The sequence below is a fragment of the Mobula hypostoma genome, chromosome 20 (assembly GCF_963921235.1).
Source record: "Mobula hypostoma chromosome 20, sMobHyp1.1, whole genome shotgun sequence".
In the NCBI taxonomy this organism is placed as follows: Eukaryota; Metazoa; Chordata; class Chondrichthyes; order Myliobatiformes; family Myliobatidae; genus Mobula; species Mobula hypostoma.
In genome coordinates, this window is record NC_086116.1 from 6361647 (window position 1) to 6385069 (window position 23423).

The window sequence follows — 23423 nt, forward strand, 5'->3', positions numbered from 1 at the left end:
CATTAGAACTGAATCATTGCTTTGCAACCGGATGGAGACATTTTCTGGTGATGTCACACTTCTTCCTGAAGGGACCAATTCCTGCTGGGAATACATTTCTCCAAAAGCAGGCTGCCTACCAGTGTATTGGATGTTAAATGTCAGGTTTTCCATTTACGTGAACAGAGTGATTTTAGTAAGGGTGGTAACAATGAGAGAAACATGATGGAGTGGGCAAACACACGCATAACCTAACTGCGTCATTGGGAAAGGTTGAATAAGTTAGGCCTTTATTCCCTGGAGCGTAGAATGAGGGGAGATTTGATTAGTTATACAAAATTATTAGAGGTTTAGATTGGGTAAATGCAAAAGGACGTTTTCCACTGGGATTGGGTGAGACTAGAACTACAGGCCATGGGTTAAGGGTGAAAGGTGAAACATTTAAGGTGAACCTGAGCGGGAAAACTCTTCACTCAGAGGGTGGTGAGAGTGTGGAACGAGCTGCCGGTGGAAGTGATGAATGTGGGTTTGATTTCAACATTTAAGAGAAGTTTAGATAAAGTTCATGAACGGAAGCCGTATAGGGGGCTATGGTCCAGGTGCTGGTTGAGGGGTCGAGGCAGAATAGGAGAGGATAGACTGAAGAGCCTGTCTCCTTGCTGTAATGCTCTATGGTTCTGTGATGGTATCTCTGAACACCCTTTACATCCTGCCTTGTGCTCTCGTCCCAGCCTTACCTGAGGTACAACATTAGAGTTAATGTTTAGGTTTCTAATCACACATTGCCCAGTGGATATCCTCGTGTTTGTACGGTACCTCTTGCACAGAAAGATGTCCCAAGGAATATTCAGATGCGTAATATTCCAAATGCATCACGGTAGGAACGTGTTAGGTGGGAAAATGAGAAAGATTCACAGGGATGTTATTGGTGAGGGGAGTCCTGAGGAAAGAGATTCTGCAGATGCTGGGAATCTTAAGCACACACACATATAAAATGCTGGAGGGGGATAAATAGTCGACTTTTCAGTCATCAGGACTGGAAAGGAAGGGGGAAGGAAGCAGAATAAAACGATGGTGGAGGGGAAGGAGGATAGCTTGAAGATGATTGGGGAAGCCAGGTGACTGGGATGGCTAAAGGACTGGAGAGGAAGGATTCTGTTGGGAGAGGAGAGTAGACCACAGGAGAAAGGGAAGGAGGAGGGGCACCAGGGGGAGGTGAGAAGTATAAGAGGCCAGAGTGGGAAGAGAAGGGAGGGGGGAATTATTTTTTACCGGTATACCGAAATCGATATACATGCCATCAGGCTGGAGGCTACCTAGACAGAGTATAAGGTGTTACACCTCCACCCTGAGGGTGGCCTCGTCATGGCACAAGAGGAGGCCATGGACTGACATGTCAGAACAGGAATGGGAATGGGAATTAAAATGTTTGGTCACCATTTATTTCCACTTTTGGCAAATGGAGAGGAGGTGCTTGACGAAGCAGTCCCCCAATTTACAATGGCCTCACCAATGTAGAGGAGGCCGCCTCGGGAGCACTAGATATAATAGAGGACCCCAGCAGGTTCGCAGGTGAAGTGTTGCCTCACCTGGAGGGACTGTTTGGGGCCCTGAATGGAGATGATAGAGGAGGTGAATGGGCAGGTGTAACACTTTGGCTGCTATCTGGGATTAGTGGGGAGGGATGAATGATCAAGGGAATCACGCAGGGAGTGGGTCCTGCAGAAAGCAGAGAGTTGGGGGGGGGGGAAGGTAAGGTAAAGATATGTTTGGTGCTAGGGTCCCTTTGGAGTTGGTGGAAACTGTGGAGGATGATGTGTTGGATGCGGAGGCTTAGGGGTGGTAGGTGAGGACAAGAGGAACTCTATCACTGTTAAGGTGGTGGGAAGATGGAGCGGATGTCTGGAAACTGGAGAGGTGCGGGTGAGGGCAGCATCAATGGTGGAGGAAGGGAAACTCTGTTCTTTGAGGAAGGAAGACATCTCTGGTATCCTAGAAAGGAAAACTTCATTCTGGGAACAGATACCATAGAGATGAAGGAACTGAGGAAATGGAATAGCATTTTTACAGGAGATAGGGGGTGGGAAGAGATATAGTCAAGATAAATGTGGGAATCAGTAGGTTTATAAAAGATGTTGGTTGACAGTTTGTCTCCAGAGATGGAGGCAGAGAGATTGAGAAAGGGGAGGGAGACATCAGAAATGGACCAAGCAAATTTGAAGGCAGGATGGAAGTTGGAGGCAAAGTTGATGACATTGATGGGCTTCAGCATCGGTGCAGGAAGCAATATAGTGGAGAAAGAGTTGGAGAGCATTACTGGGGAAGGCTACATAGCCAATGAAAAGGCAGCCATAGCTGGGGCCCAAGAGGGTGAGGCATAGCTGGGGCCCATGAGGGTGAGGAATTGCTGGGGCCCATGAGGGTGAGGAATTGCTGGGCCCATGAGGGTGAGGCATTGCTGGGGCCCATGAGGGTGAGGCATTGCTGGGGCCCATGAGGGTGAGGCATAGCTGGGGCCCATGAGGGTGAGGAATTGCTGGGGCCCATGGAGGTGAGGAATTGCTGGGGTCCATGGAGGTGAGGAATTGCTGGGGCCCATGAGGGTGAGGAATTGCTGGGCCCATGAGGGTGAGGCATTGCTGGGGCCCATGGAGGTGAGGAATTGCTGGGGCCCATGAGGGTGAGGCATTGCTGGGGCCCAAGAGGGTGAGGCATTGCTGGGCCCATGAGGGTGAGGCATTGCTGGGGCCCATGGAGGTGTAGTTATCACTTGCCAGCTTGTACTCCTTCCCCTCCGCTCCCCACTTTCTCTTTCTGGCCTTTCCTTTCCTTTCCAGTCCTGCTGATGTGGCCTGGCCTGAAACATCAACTCTAGACGCCGCCTGCCCTGCTGCGTTCCTCCAGCATTGTGTGTGTTGCTCTGGATTGTTGAATCTCTTGTGATTACTGCTGTTCAAGGGGCACACAAGATGGCAGATGCTGGAATCTGGAGAAACACACAACCTGCAGAATGAGCAGTATCTGTGGGAGGAAAGGAATTGGCAACATTTTTGGTCGAAACCCTGCAGTGGGACCAGTGATGTAGGGTTTTGAACGGAAATATCAACAGCGTCTCCCCACCACTCCAGATGCTGCCCGGCCCTCTGAGTGCCACCAGCAGATCCCAGATTCGAGGGGAAAGGTGGACTGGCTGAGGGTTTTGTTGATTTGCAGGTCGGTTTGGATTGGCTAAGAGATAGCTGCCAGTGATAGGAGAACTCGAGAGGCGGCTGGAGAGGGAGGATTCAGGATGGCAACGATGAGTTGACTGTGGGGCCAGAGAGGGAGTTCCAGTGATGGAGGGCAGGGCCAAAGCAGGCTGGCTAAGGTGGAGCTTGCTGAGGTAGGAAGGGTGGCTTTTGGACTCCACTTGAGGTGGAGGAGCCAACATGAGAAACGGAAGCAGGGCGATGTTGTTTGGCCTCTCATGGCGGCTCTGTCTCTCTCGGCCGACCTTTCACCTCAGCGCCACCAAACCCACATCTTCTGATTCCTTTAGTATCCAAAAACCCATCGATCTCGGGATGAAAGGTGGGAGTAGGTAGTTTGGCTGAGTTTAGCAAGCTCCTTGTTGATCCAGTTTGAGGGTTGGTTCAGCTTGGGAATGAAGGAAGGAGGACACATTATAGCAGGGGGTCAACCATCAACAGATGGGTGATTGGTCATATGTGAATCTCTGACGGCTTGCGTAGGAAGCAGTGCTACCTGTCACTAAAATGGGGATGTGGCTGAGAAGTGGGTAAGGACTCATCCTGGGGCATTGTCTGGGCTGGCTCTGTAGACTTGGCCTGAGATACTTTAGCTGGAACCATGCATTAGAACCGTTCATGTAGAACTAGCCCATGTCACTCATAGAGCGGGTAACGGAAAGGCTTACGAGGAATAACACTCATGCAAAGAGGCAGTACTTGTACCGACACACAAGGGGAGTTGAACGGTGAGTTTCAGAAGAAGATATGAAGAGTCTCAAATCAGGTTAGAGGGCTAGGCTCAACAGCCAAAGGTTCTAAACACGTAGGCTAATGTGGAGGGCACAGCCCAGGAGCCTGTAGAACCTTGAGTCTAATTTGATGAAGAACTGAAGATAACTAGCACAAGAGGGAGAGAAGAGGGTCCAGTGACAGACTCCCAATCCAGGTTTCAATGTGAAATAAAGAAAGAGAGAGAGAGAAAGAAAGATAAATTAGCTTTATTTGTCACCATTTGCATCAAATCAAATCAGCAAGGATTACGCAGAGCAGCCCACATGTGTCCCCATGGATCCAAAGCCAAAGTAGCATGTCTATAACTCACTAAGCCTAACCATCACCCTCAGAATGTAGGAGGAAAGCAGAGCACCATGCAGTCACAGTGAGAACGTACCAGCTCCTTCAGCCGGCAGTGGGAATCAAACCCCACTCACTGATTGCTGGCATTATTTGCTAGGTTACCCTGCCGTCCAATGTGTGCTCTTTCATGGGTGTATGAAAGAGCTAGAGAAGTGGACTGACTAGCCCCAAAACGTATGAACCCATCTATTTGCAGTCTGGTTATAAAGAACATTCTCGGCAAAATACATCAGCATGTTACTTTAACAGGGAAGTGTGCAGTAAGAGTTATTTCTGACTCCGATTTTCTTGAACAGCCTTCAACCTCTTGAACAACGAACCCAGTTTCTGGTGTACTCTCGCTCCCGACTATTGGGCTGAGTTAGCTTATCTGGCTGTTCTCAGGTGCAGTTCTGAAGTTGCAAGGCCTCCCCTTTTAAACGGTGCCAATTTATTTCATTACTTCCGTGAGCATCCATCTGCTTCACCCAGAGCTTTCCAACTGATGATGCGTGTACACTGACTGCAGCCTGAGTTCACCCATAACCAATGATTTAATGTGTTGTTCAGATACACAAACCACCAGAAATGTCCACTGTTGTGTACAGAATCCTTCCGGCACATCACCCTTCCCTGATTTTCTGCTTTCTGATGTTGCAATCTTTCTAATGTCTTTAGGGTTTATCTTTCACGTGGCATCTACACCGTGCACTACTCATCACCAATAAATACTGGCCTTGCCCATGATGCCCAGATGGCTGGCGTTAGTTCTAAAGGTCCATAGTCACCATGAAGCTATAGGTTCACTGCACAGCTCTTACCCTGCAGATTCACAGTATCCCTGGACCTTTGGAACCAAACCTAGGGATCTGGGCATCAATGAGAAGACCAGGATTTATCGCCTCACCCTAGTTTTCCTGATGGGATGGAACAGCCAGAGTCAATCCCAGTGGCGTGGTACTGGAGTCACAGGGATACAAGGCCATTATTTCCTATAAGAAGCCAGCAGGTCTCATGTAACTTTCAAATGGGAATTGGATAAGCTGTTGGAATGGAAACCTTTCCAGGTCAATGGGAAAGAAATGGGGGCGATGAGAAGCAAGAAGAGTGAGGTTGCTCATCTAGTGAAGGGACAGGTCTCAACTGGTCCTACCTTTTCTGCTTCCTTGTACTATGACTGTGGATTGTGAGTGGGAGCTCACTGATAGGAACTGGCTACTCTATCCCATCAGAGGAGATGCCATGGCACTTTGGAAGAAGATCAGGGAGGTCTTCTCTGGCCAATATTCATTGCTGAATCATTCACAAGATTAAACCTTGCTTAGTTGTCACTTCAGTGGTCTTCATGGAATCTCACTTTGCAATCATTGCTGACATTTAATAATCATGTAGTCATGTAGTAATGGAAGAAATGAGACTTGCATTTCTACACCACTGTTCACTGTAAAGCACTTAAAGCCAAAGAAGCATTTTGTGTAGCATTATAATCCGGAAACGAATTTGTGCTTAATACCGTCATACAAGTACAGCGTGATAATGGCCTGATTGATATTGGTCCTGGTTTAATATTGTCACATGTACAGAGGTACAATGAAAACTTGTCTTGCACACTGTTCATACAGATCAGATCGTTACACAGTACATTGAGGAAGAACAAGGTTAAACAATAACAGAACGAAGTGTAGCAGCTACAGAGAAAGTTCAGTGCATGCAAATACTTGCAGGCTTTTTCCCCTCAGGTTGGGTGAGACTGGAACTCGAGGTTATAGCTTATGTTGAAAAGTGAGATATTTAAGAAGAATCTGAGGGGGAACTTTTTAACTCAGGATGATGTAAGTGTGGAACAAGCTGTCGGAGGACGTAGTGGATGCAAGTTCAATTGTAATGTGTAAGAAAAATTTTGATAGGTACATGGATGAAAGAAGTATGGATAACTATGGTCTGTGTGCAAGTAAATGGAACTGGGCGGAAGACCAGGCTGGCATGGACAAGATGGGCCAAAGGGCCTGTTTCTGTGCTGTAGTACTCTTTGACTCTAAACAATAAAAGACAGGGCCATAGCGAGGTCTACAGTGAGGTTAAGGGTCCATCTTATCACAGTAAGAAACCACTCAATATGGTTTATATCCCTGATAACTATTTAACGTGCCCAATGGCCTCTTGAGGATGTTGACTGAGGAACAGATATTGAGCAGAAGAGCAAGTGGCCTTGTCCCCAGTGAATGGACACCATAAAACCTTTTACGTGCATTGGAGAGGATAAATGGGGCCTTAACCCGTCACTCAGAACTTCCGAGAGTGTAGCATTCCCACAGCTTTGCACTGGAATGCCTGCATTCTTTTCCTCCCTTTTTCAAAGGTGGCTTCATCAGTGATGATGTATGCACAAATACAATATTGCAGCATTCATGATGCACTCTACTGACAGCTTCAAATCTCTACAGTCATTTCTGTCCACAGCACACTCAAGCCCCTGAGGTGCTCTCCAATCTCAGAAATCCCTCATTGTACCCGTGGGCACTGCTTGCTCCTTCACCAGGGACACACGGGCTCGGACATAATCCAGGAGGAGGGGCACTCTTCTTGTCCAACACACAGAAAATGCTGGAGGAACTCAGTAAGGTAGGCAGCTGAGAGGAATAAAGATCTGACGTTTCAGGCCAAGACCCTTCAACAGGACTGGAAAGGAAGGGGAAAGATGGCAGAATAAGAAGGTGGGGGAGGGGAAGGAGTAGAAGCTGGCAGGTGATAGGTGAGACCAGGTGAGACCAGGTGAGGGAGAGGGTGAGAGGATGGGGGGAGAGGGATGCAATGGAAAGTTGGGAAATGACAGGTGGAAGAGGTAAGGGGGTGAAGAAGAAGGAAACTGATAGGAGAGGAGGGTGGACCATGGGAGAAGGGGAAAGAGGAGGGGCACCAAAGGGAGGTGATAGGCAGGTGAGGAGAAGAGAAGGGATTGGAGGGAAGCTGAAATGGGAATGGAAAAAGGGAGAAGTGGGAGGGGTGAGAAAATACAGAAGTTAGGCCGGTTCATCTTGTGCTTTGTGACATCTGAGGTGCCAAAACATGTCAATAAAGAGCAGAGTCCTTCTTTCTTCCCTCTGTAGTAATTTAATAAAATCTTCAGCAATCTGTAAAACATTTAATTCTACCCTGTTACTTACATCATTATACCTGTGCACCCTACCTTTCCTGGAACTCTGTTTGAATCTCTTCAGTGAGATTTCCACCCCAGCCACAACGTTACAAAGGTCCCACTCAACATCACCAATCAGCTCATGAAGGGAGGTCACCACCACCTTCTCAGAACATTTCTGTGGGATCCTGCCAAAATTTGATGCCTTAATTTCAAATTTCCACAATCTGCATTTCTAAAATAAAGCAATAATCCTCTTTCAGAAAACAGAACCTCTTGATCTTTCTGCACAGCAGCAATCTACAGTTTGAACTTCCAGGACAAACACAGACTCTGGCAGCAACCCTGCTTGTCTGCAATACTGAACATTCGTGCAAGGGGATCCGATCATTAGGCTATTTCTCATTTCTCATTTGCATTCAGTTCTTTGGCAACATTACCCTGAAAACATCGTGTCCTCCTCCACGTCCTTGCTGAGGACAGTGATAAATAATGGTCTGGCTCAGAGCCCAAAAGTGAATTGTTAAAAACTGAACCTGATTCTGGAATCTCATCCCTCTCCACTGGCAGCCTTGGACCTAGACCCCGTCTGGACAGGCCTGGTTGCAGCTGACTTCTTCACCAGCTGCTGGGGCTTCTTCTCCCCACAGCTCTGCAGTCTCTGAGGAAATATCTTGGCCCACCTATTTCTTATTTGCATGCTTCTCCTTCAGCAGTGTTACCCAAAATCACAACTTTCCTGAGAACAGCCGATGTTACCTCATCACTTCCCTCTGCCCCCACAGAGTCTCCACAAAGTCAGTCCAACTCTGCACTATCCAGTTCTTGATAGGAAGAGATCTCCAATTAAATACTGGGAGGTTAAAATCCATATCTCATTACCACTGCATCTTCTGGTCACCTATTCCATCTATTTTCCAGAAAATAAACGGAACCATTCATAAACAAACCCAGTGACTTTTGGATATGGCCAGTGGAGCAAGGCAGACAATTCTGAACTCTCCTGTAAACTATATGAATTGTAACCCACAAGGCAGTGCAGTGGAGTGTTACTACCTCATACAAAAACTGTTGGAGATACTCATGCAGCATCTGTGGAGAGAGAGTTATTTTTTTCAAGTTGATGAATGTCAACTCTGTTTCTTTCTTCACGTGTATCTGTAGCTGTATTATTATTTCATACCTTCTAGTTTTGTACCTTTCATTCTTTTAACCCCATTGTTATGTTAAAGACCTTACCTGAAAGAATGAGCCCCACTGAGGCACCTGCATCCCTGCCAATAGTTAACTTATTTCTCAGTCTCTTTGGCCCATTTCTTTTGTTCCAGACATCCAGCACCTGAATTTTTTTTTTTTGCATTTGCAGTAAGTAAAGGTTAACATCAGATGTGAACAACCTGAGGATGTGAAACATGACTGGAGGCACTGGGGAAGGGAGGTCAGTCATCCCACCTCTCCTGGAAGTTCCGGGAGTCTCCCACATATTAATAGTGGCTCCCTGATGCCCTCAAATTATATACAATGTCCCGGAAATCAATTTTTTGAGAGCCAGCGAGCGAGAGAGCGCGAGAGGGAAAGCAAAAGGGAAAGCGCGAGAGCGAGCACGAGAGAGAGTGCGCGCGAGAGAGTGAGAGCAAGCAAGCAAGAGCACGCGAGCGAGAGAGAGAGAGGGAGAGAGAGCGACCACGAGAGAGAGAGAGAGTGCGCCATGGGAGAGTGTTCCAAAAAAAGAAAATATAAAACATACGTCACCCCAGACTACCCTAAAGTAGTCTACCCTAAAGACGACCCTGCCTAATAGGGGTCAAAAATAATGACAGTGTTGTTCGCTGCACTGTTTGCAACAGTGACTTTTCTATTGCCCATGGTGGGTTAAGACTGTAAAAGACATGTTGAGGTGAGTTTAACAGGTGTCATTCGTTCATTAGCATAGCTAACATTATTTAAACTAGCTGGCTAGCTGCTAAGGAGCTACTCTATTGCAGACATCCCACCTCTCCCGGAAGTTCCGGGAGTCTCCCGCAAATTGGTGGTGCTACCTCCCTGAAATGAGCTTTTGCAGGGTGGGATGTCTGGGAGGTGATTCCAAGGATGAGCACCCTGACCTTCGCCGGCACGTGGACACGGAGCAGCTGGAAGAACATCCTATGCCCTCAAGCACTCCAGGGGAATGGAGGAGAGCATAATCAATTAGTGCATGGGTTCTGGTAAATAGAGAAAGAAAGCCGGGTGTTTCTACAGCGCCTGTCGTAACCTCGGACTGCCCCTACCCTCTTCACAGTCAGTCAAGAGCCGTCTGTTGTGGAAACGTATGAACAGGCTGCTCTAGATTTTGTCATGTGCAGCGAGGAAGGATTAATAAGAAATCTAGTGGTTAAAGATCTCCTAGGAAGTAGCGAGCAGAGTGTGAAAGAATTCCTGATGAAGTTGCAAGGAGAAAAGCACAGGAACCAAATCACCGTCTTCAACTTAAATAGGAGCAGCTCTAATGGTGTGAGGGAGGATTTGTCCAAGCTGCATTGGGAAAATGTGCTGTGAGCCAAGCCGGTAGATGAACAGTGGCAGATATGGACCAGTTGTTTGAGTAATGCTTAGCCAGAATTTATTCAAATTAGGAAAAGGTTTCAATAATTATTATTATACAACATATTATTACTGCTAAGTGCGTTTTTGAATGTTACTGCTGTAACAAAGTAATTTCCCACTCGGGATTAATAAAGTACTTATTATTATTACTATTAAAACCTAAAGAAGTTTTTAGTAGAAGTTTCTATAAGAAAGAGGCAGTGTGTCCTGCACAAAGGAAGTCAAGGATATTGGTAAATTGAAAGTTAGGGCAAGCTATGCGCAAGGGCTAGTGGTAGAGCTGAGGACTGTGAAATTTTTAGGATCCGGTAACAAAAGATGAAAATTTTCATTTGAAGGGAAAAAATGACTTTGAGGAAAAAAAACTTGAGTGTAAGGTCAAAAAAATAATAGTTTCCCTGGATATGCAAATAAGAAGAAAGCCACAGAGAATAAGGCTGGGAAATTAATAACAAAAGATGGTAGAAATCTTTTTTTAAAATCAGTCTTCACCATGGAGGACACTGCAATTATATCTAAGGTAGTAGATGGGCTAATTTTATATCACAGGGAAAATCTGCTGAAAGTAATACAGGATATACCTTTGGAGAAACTCAGGGGGCTAATGGTGACAACGCACCAGGACTTGATGGTCTGCATCCAAGGGTGTAGCTGCAGGGATAGTGCACGCATCAGGTAAAAGTTTTCAAAACTCACTCTGTTATGGGAAGTTACCAGAAGATAGGAGACCTTGTCAGATGGGAAACAATAGGATGGTTAGTTGAACACCTGTTATTGTCGAGTTGACAAGCGGAGAGGAAAACGCTAATCATTTTGGAAAACTGAATAAATTAAAGCTAGGCAGCATGGTTTTGTGAAAAGTAATGAAGACTGGGCATAAATCTGGCAAATGGAATTTAACGTGAGGAGGTGTGAGGTTATGCACTTCAGGAAGAGGATTGTTAACCATATAGAGAGAAACTACAAGTGAATGAAGTTCAGAGGGATGGAGGTGTTCCAATGCAGGAATCACAAAAAGTTGACAGTGAAGTCCAACAAGCAGAGTCGTACAGCATGGAATCAGACCCTTTGGCCCAACTCATCCCTGACCAACGTACCTACCTGTTCAGTTAAGGCAAACAGCTTGCTGACCTTTACTACAAAGGGGTTGGAGTTTAAGAATAGGGGGTTTTGTTACAGTTGTACAGGGTGTTGGTGAGGCCACAGCTGGATTTTAGAAGCAGTCCTAAGGAGTCTCACCAAGCTAATTCATGGGATGAGGAGGTCTCATCAAGAGGGTCTAGGCAGTTTTCGATCTGTATTTCTTGGAGTTTAGAAGAACGATGGGCGACTTTATTCAAGCATGTAAGATCGTAAGGTGGGTTCGACAGGGCAGATGTTTTCATCAGTGGGAGAGTCATTGTCAAGGGGACATAACTACAATAAGGTGCTAGCAATTTCAAACTGAGCTGCGTGGAAGTTTCTTCTCCCAGAGGGCAGTGAATCTCTGGAATTCTTTGCCTCGAGGCTGGATCATTAGATGTAGACAATTTTTGATACAGGATATCAGGAGTTGAGAGGAATGGGGATCTGACACAGAAGGGCTGTTGAGAGCAGCACAGGGCAACGATGATCATAAAGAATGGCAGAGTAGTCTCGAAGGGCCAGGTGACCTGCTCCTGCTCCAAAGCTCTTCTCTTCATTTCTCAATATGTGCAGGGTTGTGTTTGTGATTGGACGCCTGTGACCAGTCGTGCACCACAGAGATTGGTGGTGGAACCCCTGCTGTTTGTAATATACGTTAGTGACTTAGTTGTGAATGGTTATAAGTTTGCAGAATATACCAAAATTGTAGAATGAGCAGAATATTACCAGTGGGTAAGACTGGGCAGAGAAAAGGCAAACGGAATTTTACTCTGAAAAGTCTAAAATGCCACTGGTAATACATGGTGACAATTTGCGGGCAGTTCACAAAACTACTCAATATACTTCATCAAAATTGTTATTGCTGCAAACTGTAGCCTGTAATTTCCCTTTAGGAAATGCACTTTTGAACCGTCTAAATGCACTAATGATTTTAATTTGTCTGTTTTGCACAGTGGTTGGTTGTCAGTCTCTGCTAATGTACAGCTTTTTCATAAATTCTATTGTATTTCTTCCTTTTCCTGTAAATGCCTGCAAGAAAATGAAGATCACAGTAGTGTATGGTGACATATATGTACTTTAATAACAATAAATTTTCTTAATTACTTACTTAAGTATAAGGTAATGCATTTTTGCGTAGTCAGATAAGAGTACATGAATGGCAGGGCACTAGGGAGTATTGAGGAACAAAAAGACCTTGGTGTACAAATCCATAGATCTTTAAAGGTGGCAGCGCAGTTGGAAAGTTTGTGAAGAAGGCATAGAGGGTGCTAGTTGATATCAGCAAAGGCATAGAATAGAGAGGTCTTGGTAGAGCATTACAAAATGTTGGTTGGGCTGCAGCTGGAATATCGTGTGTGGTTCTGGTTGCTGCACCTAGGAGGGATACAGTTGCACTGGGGAGGGGGCAGGTCGCATTCTTTAGGGTGTTGCCTGGGATGGAACAATTCACACATGAGGAAAATTTCCCCTTTGGGTAATTTCCCTTGTGTCAGTGATGTGAGTGGCAGTAGACCATGCCTGGGCTTCACTTCCTCCTGAGTAAAATGGAGGTTTAACCATTCCAGTAAACTTGGTCTTATAAAGTGTGCTGTGGACCTTGGTTACCTTGACCTTGGTTTGCTTTACCAATACTTCATCTGAGCAATGAATAATTAGGAAGGCGTGTGTCAATGATTTTGCATTTTGCCTGGCTGAAACGCCTGCTTCCCAACTTCGGCGAGTGTGCATACATTCTGAAAGAGTCTTCCTGAGGAATATGGGTATCATTGGTGAGTTTACGTCAATCTTGTGTTTAGATTGCACACTCAAGCTGCTCTCCATTGACTTGAAGCCACAGCCCAAGAGAGTGCCAGTGGAATGAATAAGATTCGCTGTCTATTCATGGCGAATATAAGTGGATCTAGTTCAACAAATTAAGTACCCGATAACTAAAATACCAATTAAAGAAGGTGAGAGTGAGTTGAACCAACTCTGCTTAAGATGATGATGTAACCCAGTGCTGTAGCCAAGATGAATTTGTTTCTACATTAACGTTCAAAGTAAATTTATTATCAAAGTACATATATGCCACCATATACTACCCTGAGATTCATTTGCTTGTGGCCATTCATAGTAAATAGGAAGAAACACAATAGAATCAATGAAAAAATGCACACAACAGAGATGGATAAACGACCACTGTGCAAAAGACAACAAACTGTGTAAATACAAAAAGAAAACAAAAGAAAAATAATAAATAAATAATCGGTATTGAGAACACGAGTTGTAGAGTCCTTGAACATGAGTCCATAGGTTGGGGGAACAGTTCAATCTTGGGGTGAGTGAAGTTGAGTGAAGTTATCCCCTCTGGTTCAAGAGCCTGATGGTTGGGAGCAGTAACTGTTCCTGAGCCTGGAGGTGTGAGTCCTGAGTCTCCTGTACCTTCTTTCTGACGGTAGCAATGAGAAGGGAGCATGGCCTGGATGGTGGGGCTCCCTGATGATGGATGCTGCTTTCCTGCGACAGGTGTCTGTGTAAATGTGGCCAGTGGTGGGGAGGTCTTTACCAGCGATGGATTGTGACTCTGACAGACTTTGAGCTTCTCAACTAGGAAAAACACTAGGCTCTCCTGACAGCCACATAAACTCCACTCTGCCCACTCTGCCTCTTCCTCTGTACGCTAAGTCCTTGTGCTGACCTATTGTTTTCTGAGGAAGGTTTTTGCTGTCAGTTCATATTTGGGCTTATTACAGTTGTTTGCTCACTGTGTTTGACACTGTGGCCCACCTAGGAGGCTGGGATGTTTCCATGGTGACAGCTTGGCCAATGCATTGCTGTTTTACCTCCTACACACACTACAGCACAGGAAGGCAAACCTCCGAGTCGTGACTTTCCCCTCCCAGCTGGATCACACAGAACTAATTGACGGGCTTATTACTTACTAACAGCAATTCCCTTCCCTCAGTAATGCTTTACTGGCAGTAGAACGCCAAAATTATGGCTTGTTAATCTGCATAATCATATGTAATCAGCAGTCCCAATTATATAGAGACACAGATGCCTTGTGCAATGTAGCAACTGTCTCCGCTCAGCATACCCACTCAGTTTTAAGTGCATTTGGGAGTTTCTCTGTGATTTCTCCTGAGTGAACGTCGTTGTACAGTCACTTCACACCAGTCTGAGGATCTGCTGGTTATTTTAATCATCACTCACTCAGCACAGTCCGGCGGGGACCAGAAACAGCTTCACTTTGAGGGCAATTGCTGATAACTAGGATTGCTTTATTCCCGTTGTTTGTAAAGCTATTCACTCACTCTCTGACTGGCCATGATAGAACCCTGAAAGGCTAAGAGACCATTTGGCCCATCATGAAAATGCTAGCTCTTTGCAAAAGCTATTCACTTTGCTCCTTCCTTGTAGTAGCAGAAAAAGAGTTTTGCCTTCCCTTGTCTTTACCCAAGGTTTAATTATTTACTGTATATCAGCTTGTTAAAATCTATCACGATTTGTAAAACACTTGTCATATGTTATGAAGGAAGAACTTGCATTTATAAAGTGCCTTTCACATCCTGAGTCACTGAGTGCACTGCAGGTGGTACTTTTGAAATGCAATTGCCTTTGAGAAAGAGGAAACCAAAGTAACTAACTTCACAGCTTCCCACAAACAGCAATGAGATAAACGAAAGGATGTTGGTTCAAAGATGAATCCCATTCACAACAGTGAGATCAACTCCCTTCCTCTTCAAAGTAATCCATCATTCCATCGTCAAGGACCCCCGGCACCCACTGCCCTCTTCTCAGTCCATCGGGAGGTGGTACGGAAGCCTGAAGACACACACTCAACATCTTAGACACAGCTTTGTCCCCTCTGCCATCAGATTTATGAATGGACAATGAACCCATGAACACTACCTCACTATTTTTTGCTCTCTTTATTGCACTAATTTAATTTTTAATATAGATTTATTGTAACTTGTAGTAATTCTTATGTACTGCACTGTGTTGCTACCGCAAAACAACAAATTTCACAACGTATGTCAGTGACAGTAAACCTGAGTTTGATTCTAATGCTTTGGAGTCTTTTACTTCATTCTGAAAGAAACATTATTTCATCTGAAATTTGGATCACATTGTTAATACAATAGAGGTGTTTCCTCCAATTTCCTTCTCATTCCATCCAAATGTTAAAGGGGTCCACTAACTAACCCAGATTTCCATGCTTCCTTCATTCTCTGTGAAAACTCTCCATAACTCAAGCAATGTTTGACATTTCAAGCAACACACATCAAAGTTGCTGGTGAACGCAGAAGGCCAGGCAGCATCTCTAGGAAGAGGTACAGTCGACGTTTCAGGCCGAAACCCTCCGTCAGGACTAACTGAAAGAAGAGCTAGTAAGAGATTTGAACGTGTTTAGCTGGGCCGGTGAAGTTGGGGTCCTGATCTCCTTAGCCCTGGATCGTTGATTATCATAACAACCTGAGAACATAAATTTTTGATGTACAATACTTAAGTTCAAGTGTAATAGTCATTCAACCATACATGAATACCCATGAGTACAGACGAATGAAACAGAGTTTCGCCAAGGCCAAGGCTCACTACACTGTACCAGCAGTTATACATAGCACAAGGCACGTGTAGCACATTAAAAAAAGCAGCAAAATACAGCACACATGAAAAACAATTATAGACCAAGTCCCCAAGTCCATGAATGTTGCAGCAGTCTGCAGTTGACGCAAAATAGTCTGTCTTCTGCTGACTGAGCACTGGAGGGCAGCAGTGACACTGCGCCATACCACACTGCCCTGGCACTGACTCCAACAACCCTCTCCTGGACAGCTGCAAACTCCTTTACAGACAGTGGTAGGAATTGAACCCAGATTCACAGGCTCAACCGTTAACCACTGCACTACTGTGCCATCTTTCACCTCCCTCAATGGATGCTGCCTGACCTTCACAGCTCCCCCAGCACTGTGTGTGTGTTGCTCCCAGTGTATGATTTCACCTGGAGCTGAATCGTTAATATGACGTGACCTGAGCAGACTGCCCTTACATGTGGTTTGCATGTGAAAGACAAGCACTGAAAGATCCGATTTCCAAAGTAAACTGGAGCTGCAAGTATAATCACATTCCACCTCACCACAGTCATCACTTGAGTGCCCTGGGTAAAATAAAATGTGTCTTTGCTGCATATTAATTCTAGAACTGGTGTTAAGCACATTTTTTCAGCTGGGAATAATCACACCCCCCCACCCTGTCCTCCTTTTGTCATGGGGAGGCGGGGGGTGGGGGTGGTATATAGAAACTCACTGCTCCATATCTGTTGTATGTGTCATGAAAAGGGAACTGCAATCATTGTAAATTGTTAGATGTGCCCTGCTGATGTCCTCTGTAGAATATTGTCTTGGGCTGCTGCTGCATACCGTTTGTAGCATAGAAGAAAGCACAATCTGTACAATTTCAGCTGTAAGATCAGGGTTCGATCCCCACCACTGTCAGTAAAGTGTTTGTATGTTCTCCGCATGACAAAGTGGGTTTCCTCCACGTGCTCCGGTTTCCTCCCACGTTCCAAAGATGTACGGTTGGGGTCAGTGAGCTGTGGCCATGTTGTTTTAGGGTTAGTGAGCTGTGACCATGTTGTGTTGGGGTTAGTGAGCTGTGACCATGTTGTGTTGGGGTCAGTGAGCTGTGGCCTGTTGTATTGGGGTTAGTGAGCTGTGACCATGTTGTGTTGGGGTTAGTGAGCTGTGACCATGTTGTGTTGGGGTCAGTGAGCTGTGGCCATGTTGTGTTGGGGTCAGTGAGCTGTGACCATGTTGTGTTGGGGTCAGTGAGCTGTGGCCATGTTGTGTTGGGGTCAGTGAGCTGTGACCATGTTGTGTTGGGGTTAGTGAGCTGTGACCATGTTGTGTTGGGGTCAGTGAGCTGTGGCCTGTTGTGTTGGGGTCAGTGAGCTGTGGCCATGTTGTGTTGGGGTCAGTGAGCTGTGACCATGTTGTGTTGGGGTTAGTGAGCTGTGACCATGTTGTGTTGGGGTCAGTGAGCTGTGGCCTGTTGTGTTGGGGTCAGTGAGCTGTGACCGTGTTGTGTTGGGGTTAGTGAGCTGTGGCCTGTTGTGTTAGGGTCAGTGAGCTGTGACCTGTTGTGTTGGGGTCAGTGAGCTGTGACCATGTTGTGTTGGGGTTAGTGAGCTGTGGCCTGTTGTGTTAGGGTCAGTGAGCTGTGACCTGTTGTGTTGGGGTCAGTGAGCTGTGACCATGTTGTGTTGGGGTCACTGAGCTGTGACCATGTTGTGTTGGGGTTAGTGAGCTGTGACCATGTTGTGTTGGGGTCAGTGAGCTGTGGCCTGTTGTGTTGGGGCCAGAAGCATGGCGACACTTGTAAGTCAGACAACACAACCTTCGCTGATCTGATATGATGCAAACGTTGCATTTCATCAGATGTTTCAATGTACGTGTGACAAATAAAGCTCATTTTCTTTTCTTTTTCGGAAATGATTCCCAATGGAAGTGGGGGGGGGGGAAGGTGGGGGTTGTTGTAGATTGATGCTGCACAGAAACAGCCCTTTCAGCCCATCTTGTCCATGCTAACCCCTTACAGACATTAGTATAGATGCTCGTCTGTACTCATTCCATCTGCCATCACTTGGCTTGGGGTTTTGGCAACACCAGGCTTGATAGGACTCTTCAAGTAGAGAGGCAGTGACCAGGTCAAAGCATTGAGCTGAAAAACCAGAGAGTGTATTTGATCAGCTACCTGTGTACAGAGAAGGAGGGAGGTGTGCTAGTTGTTCAGTGGGATACCATGGAAGAAAAATGGTGAGTTGTTAGCACCCCTGTACCTTCCTCTAATGCTGGCCTTGGTGCATAAACAAGATGGATACAGTGAAGGTCATAGATTCAGAAACAAGAGAAAATCTGCAGATGCCGGAAATGCGAGCAGCCTGGCCTGCTGAGAACTTACAGCATTTTGTTTGTGAAGGTTATAGATTGTAGGGAGGACCTTGTGGGTTGTCAAGTTTCTGACAATTAGACAGTGTGTCTGGTTTCCCTTCACCTGTCAGGTACTAACGTATAAAACAAATTATACTTTTGTACTTTAGTGACTTATTAGATCTAAGGATTTAATGAACCTTCTATATATCATAAATAAAGGCTCACCATTGAGCCTGGGTTCTCAGCATGCTGGCAATAATCTATCTTAGTTTCAAGGACGTTTGAACAACCTGTCTCTGTGTGTTGTGGGCAGAAAAGGGACTGTTTCTGACTTTTTTTGAGAATTCATAAGAATTTGATTGAATTGACTTTATTATTTACATCCTTCATATACATGAGGAATAAAAATCTTTATGTTACGTTGTGGCGACCCACTTTCTAGCGCACACGAACCGGCTCACAACAGCGCGCGCAGGCAGAGGGCCGGCACCAGAAAGGGCGCCAGGCCATCTTCACCAGCAGGGGGAAAATCCCGTGCGCGGAGAGGGTCTGGGAATATGCATTCCCTACAGCAATCCCGCCCAGGGAGGGCGGGAATGGGAAGGCTTTAAAAGCAGGCTGCGAAGTTTGAATAAATCTCTTTCATCGCAACTCTAACTCACCGACTCCGTGTGGTTATTCTAGCGCTGTGTGTAGCACATCGCTACAATTGGTGACCCTGACGGCCCAAACAATATTTGGGCCAGAGATGACCGACGCCGCATCTGTTCACGCAGTTTCGTTACAAGTGCCAGGCTTTTGGCCGCGGAAACCCCGTCTGTGGTTGGAACAGGCAGAAGCACAATTCCACATTCGGCAGATAACCTCGGATCCCACTTGTTACTACTACGTGCTGAGCTCCCTCGACCAGGAGACAGCTGCACAAGTTGAGGATTTTATACAGTCGCCTCCAGAGAACGGCAAATACACAGCAGTCAAAGCCCTGCTCATAAGGACTTTTGGACTCTCACGGCGCAAACGAGCTGCCTGCTTACCGCACCTGGATGGTTTGGGAGACAGGCCACCGTAGGCATTAATGAACGAAATGCTGGCCCTGGCTGAAGGACACAAACCCTGCCTCATGTTTGAGCAGGCGTTCCTAGAGCAACTGCCCGAGGACATGTGCCTGCTGCTGTCCGACGCAGATTTCAGCGACCCCCGGGAGGTGGTGGCCCGAGCAGATGTGCTGTGGAATGCCAGGAAAGAGAGAGGGGCATCCGTCGCACAGATCGCCAAGCCGTGTGTCCAACGGCAGACCAGACCAGGCCCGGCAGCAGAGCCCAATGAACAATGGTGCTTCTACCACCAGCGGTGGGGCACAGAGGTCCGCCGCTGTAGACCACCCTGCAAATTCCCGGGAAACGCCAAGGCCCAGCCGCTGCCGATCACTACGGCGGCTGGCCATCAGGACAGCCTCCTGTATGTCTGGGACAAGCAGTCAGGATGCCGATTTTTGGTCGACACCGGAGCAGAGATCAGCGTTTTACCTCCAATGAGTTACGACACCCGCAACAGAGAACCGGGACCCACCCTGAGGGCCGCAAATGGCAGCACAATACGAACCTACGGCACCCGCACGGTGCGGCTACAGTTCTGCTCCAGCTGGTTCATGTGGGACTTCACACTGGCCGCCGTGGCCCAACCACTCCTGGGGGCGGATTTTCTGCCAGCCCACAGCCTGCTGGTCGACCTGCAAGGAAAGCGACTCGTCCACGCCAAGACTTTTCAAACGTTCTCCCTGGGTGAAGCAAAGTTGCCAGCCCCACACCTGGACTCCATCACGCTGTCCGACGATGAATTCACCAGGGTCCTGGCGGATTTCCCATCAGTTCTGACACCGCAGTTCACGGCAGCCATGCCCAGACACGGAGTACAGCACCACATCCCGACCCAGGGACCACCCTTCCACGCCCATGCTCGAAGGCTTCCCCCGGACAAGCTCCGACTGGCAAAGGAGGAGTTCAAGAAGATGGAGGTATTAGGGATCATACGACGGTCCGACAACCCATGGGCCTCCCCCCTGCACATGGTGCCCAAGGCAACGGGGGGCTGGAGACCATGCGGTGACTACCGCAGACTGAACGCGGCTACAACGCCAGACCGCTACCCTGTGCCGCACATTCAAGATTTCACAGCAAACCTACACGGCGCAAGGATCTTTTCCAAGGTAGACCTCGTCCAGGGATACCACCAAATCCCTGTACATCCGGACGACATCCCCAAAACAGCACTTATCACCCTGTTGGAATTCCTCTGAATGCCATTTGGTCTAAAGAATGCCGCACAGAGTTTCCAGCGGCTAATGGACGCGGTGGGTCGCGACCTGGACTTTGCATTCATCTATTTGGACGACATCCTCATAGCCAGCAGTAGTCGGCAGGAGCATCTGTCCCACCTCCGCCAGCTCTACTCCCGCCTGAGCAAATTCGGCCTTACAATCAACCCAGCCAAATGCCAGTTCGGACTCGATACCATCGACTTCCTGGGCCACAGGATTACTAAAGACGGGGCAACCCCGCTGCCCGCCAAGGTAGATGCGGTCCGCCACTTCCCCCGACCCAACACAATCAAAGGCCTGCAGGAATTCATGGGTATGGTGAATTTCTACTACCGTTTCCTCCCCTCAGCAGCCCGAACCATGCGCCCCTTGTTCACTCTAATGTCGGGTAAGGGCAAGGACATTACCTGGGACGAAGAAGCCACAGCCGCTTTCGTTAAAACCAAAGAAGCCTTGGCAAACGCCGCGATGCTAGTGCACCCCAGAACGGACGTTCCTACTGCCCTCACGGTGGATGCATCCAACACAGCAGTCGGTGGAGTGCTGGAACAACTCATCGAGGGTCGCTGGCAACCCCTGGCGTTCTTCAGCAAACACCTACGACCACCTGAACTCAAATACAGTGCTTTCGACCGGGAGCTATTGGCACTATACCTGGCAATCCGGCATTTCAGGTACTTCTTAGAAGGTAGGCCCTTCACCGCGTTCACGGACCACAAACCGCTTACCTTTGTGTTCACGAATGTGTCCGACCCCTGGTCGTCCCGCCAGCAGCTATATCTGTCCTACATTTCCGAGTACATGACGGACATCCGGCACGTCTCTGGAAAGGACAACGTCGTGGCGGACGCACTATCCAGACCGACCATACAGGCCCTGTCCCAGGGGGTGGACTATGCAGCGCTGGCAGAGGCACAGCAGGCAGACGCTGAGATCCCCAGTTACAGGACTGCAGTCTCCGGTTTGCAGCTCCAAGACCTCCCCGTAGGCCCAGGTGAGAGGACCCTACTGTGTGACGTAGCTACCGGCCAACCCCGCCTCGTCGTCCCGGCAGCCTGGCGCTGGCGGGTGTTCGAATCCATTCACAATTTAGCGCACCCCTCCATCAGGACAACCGTCCGGCTGGTCGCCAACAGGTTCGTGTGGCATGGACTGCGTAAACAGGTCAGTGAATGGGCCAAAACGTACATGCCGTGCCAAATGGCCAAGGTGCAGCGGCACACCAAGGCTCCGCCGCAGCGGTTCGAACCCACCCGCCAGAGGTTCGACCACATTCATGTGGATATCGTGGGGCCCTTGCCAGTGTCGCGAGGAGCGTGGTACCTCCTAACTGTGATAGACCGGTTCACCAGATGGCCAGAGGCAGTCCCGCTCAGCGACACCACCTCCGAATCCTGCGCCCGAGCACTGATTGCAACCTGGGTAGCACGCTTTGGGGTACCGGCCCACATTACCTCCGACAGGGGCGCCCAGTTCACCTCCAGCCTGTGGTCGGCTATGGCCAACCTTTTAGGAACACAGCTACACCACACAACTGCCTACCACCCACAGTCGAACGGACTAGTGGAGCGTTCCCACCGTCACCTGAAATTGGCTCTCATGGCCCACCTGGAGGGGCCTAACTGGGTGGACGAACTTCCCTGGGTCCTGCTCGGAATCCACACGGCGTCCACGGAGGATCTGCACACCTCGTCGGCCGAGTTGGTGTACGGCGCGCCCCTGGTCGTCCCAGGAGAGTTCATACCAGCCCCAAGGGGGGCAAGAGGAAGAACCCACAGCAGTCCTGGACAGACTACGGGAGAGGCTCGGTAACCTGGCTCCCATCCCCACTTCACAGCACGGACAGAGCCCGTCCTGCGTACCCAAAGACCTGCAGAACTGCAAGTTTCTTTTTGTACGACGGGACGGACACCGGGCACCGCTACAGCGGCCCTACGAGGGGCCGTTTAAGGTGATCAGGAACAACGGGTCGACGTTCGTGCTAGACATTGGGGGGAGAGAGGAGGTTTTCACAGTGGACCGACTCAAACCGGCCCATGTGGACTTGGCACAGCCGGTCCAGGCTCAGGCACCGCGGCGCAGGGGCAGACCTCCCAAACAGAGGCCGATCCAGACTGTGGACATTGGGGGAGGTATCGCCGGTTCTGGTGGGGGGGTTATGTGGCGACCCACTTTCTAGCGCACACGAACCAGCTCACAACAGCGCGCGTAGGCAGAGGGCCGGCACCAGAAAGGGCGCCAGGCCATCTTCACCAGCAGGGGGAAAATCCCGTGCGCGGAAAGGGTCTGGGAATATGCATTCCCCACACCAATCCCACCCCAGGGAAGGCGGGAATGGGAAGGCTTTAAAAGCAGGCTGCGAAGTTTGAATAAATCTCTTTCATCGCAACTCTAACTCACCGACTCCGTGTGGTTATTCTAGCGCTGTGTGTAGCACACAGCTACAACATCTCCGACTAAATATGCAATGTGCAATTTAGAGTAATTTTTAATAAATAGTATGTACAACAGGTTAGTCAATATAACATAGAAATACAGTTGTGTCAGCATGAATTAATCAGTCTGATGGCCTGGTGGAAGAAGCTGTCCCGGAGCCTTTTGGTCCTGTCTTTTATGCTGTGGTACTGTTTCCTGGATGGTATCAGCTGGAACAGTTTGTGGTTGGGATGACTCAGGTCCCCAATGATCCTTCGGGCCCTTTTTACACACCTGTCTTTGTCTACTATTCTTTAATATTTCTTAATTGTACACATGATTTTTTTATGTTCTATCGCTGAGCAGCAGTGAACCATCTGATTGGCCTGTCAGAGTTCTCTTTGAGAACTAGTTGACTTGATCAGCACTTCTGATCTGGCTATTGTTCACGATTGCACTTAATAAAAAAAAAGTCCTGAATAGCAGGAAGTTCACATCTACAGATGCGCTGGGCTGTCCGTACCACTCTCTGCAGAGTCCTGCGATTGAGGGAAGTACAGTTCCCATACCAGGCAGTGATGCAGCCAGTCAGGATGTTCTCAATTGTG

General features: G+C 47.8%; 1 protein-coding gene across 1 annotated transcript in view; it reads left to right on the forward strand.

Annotated features, from left to right (window-relative positions):
- Positions 1-23423, forward strand: part of itpr2 (inositol 1,4,5-trisphosphate receptor, type 2) — a 324764-nt gene that overhangs the window by 219019 nt on the left and 82322 nt on the right. The gene's annotated exons all lie outside the window — the stretch shown is intronic.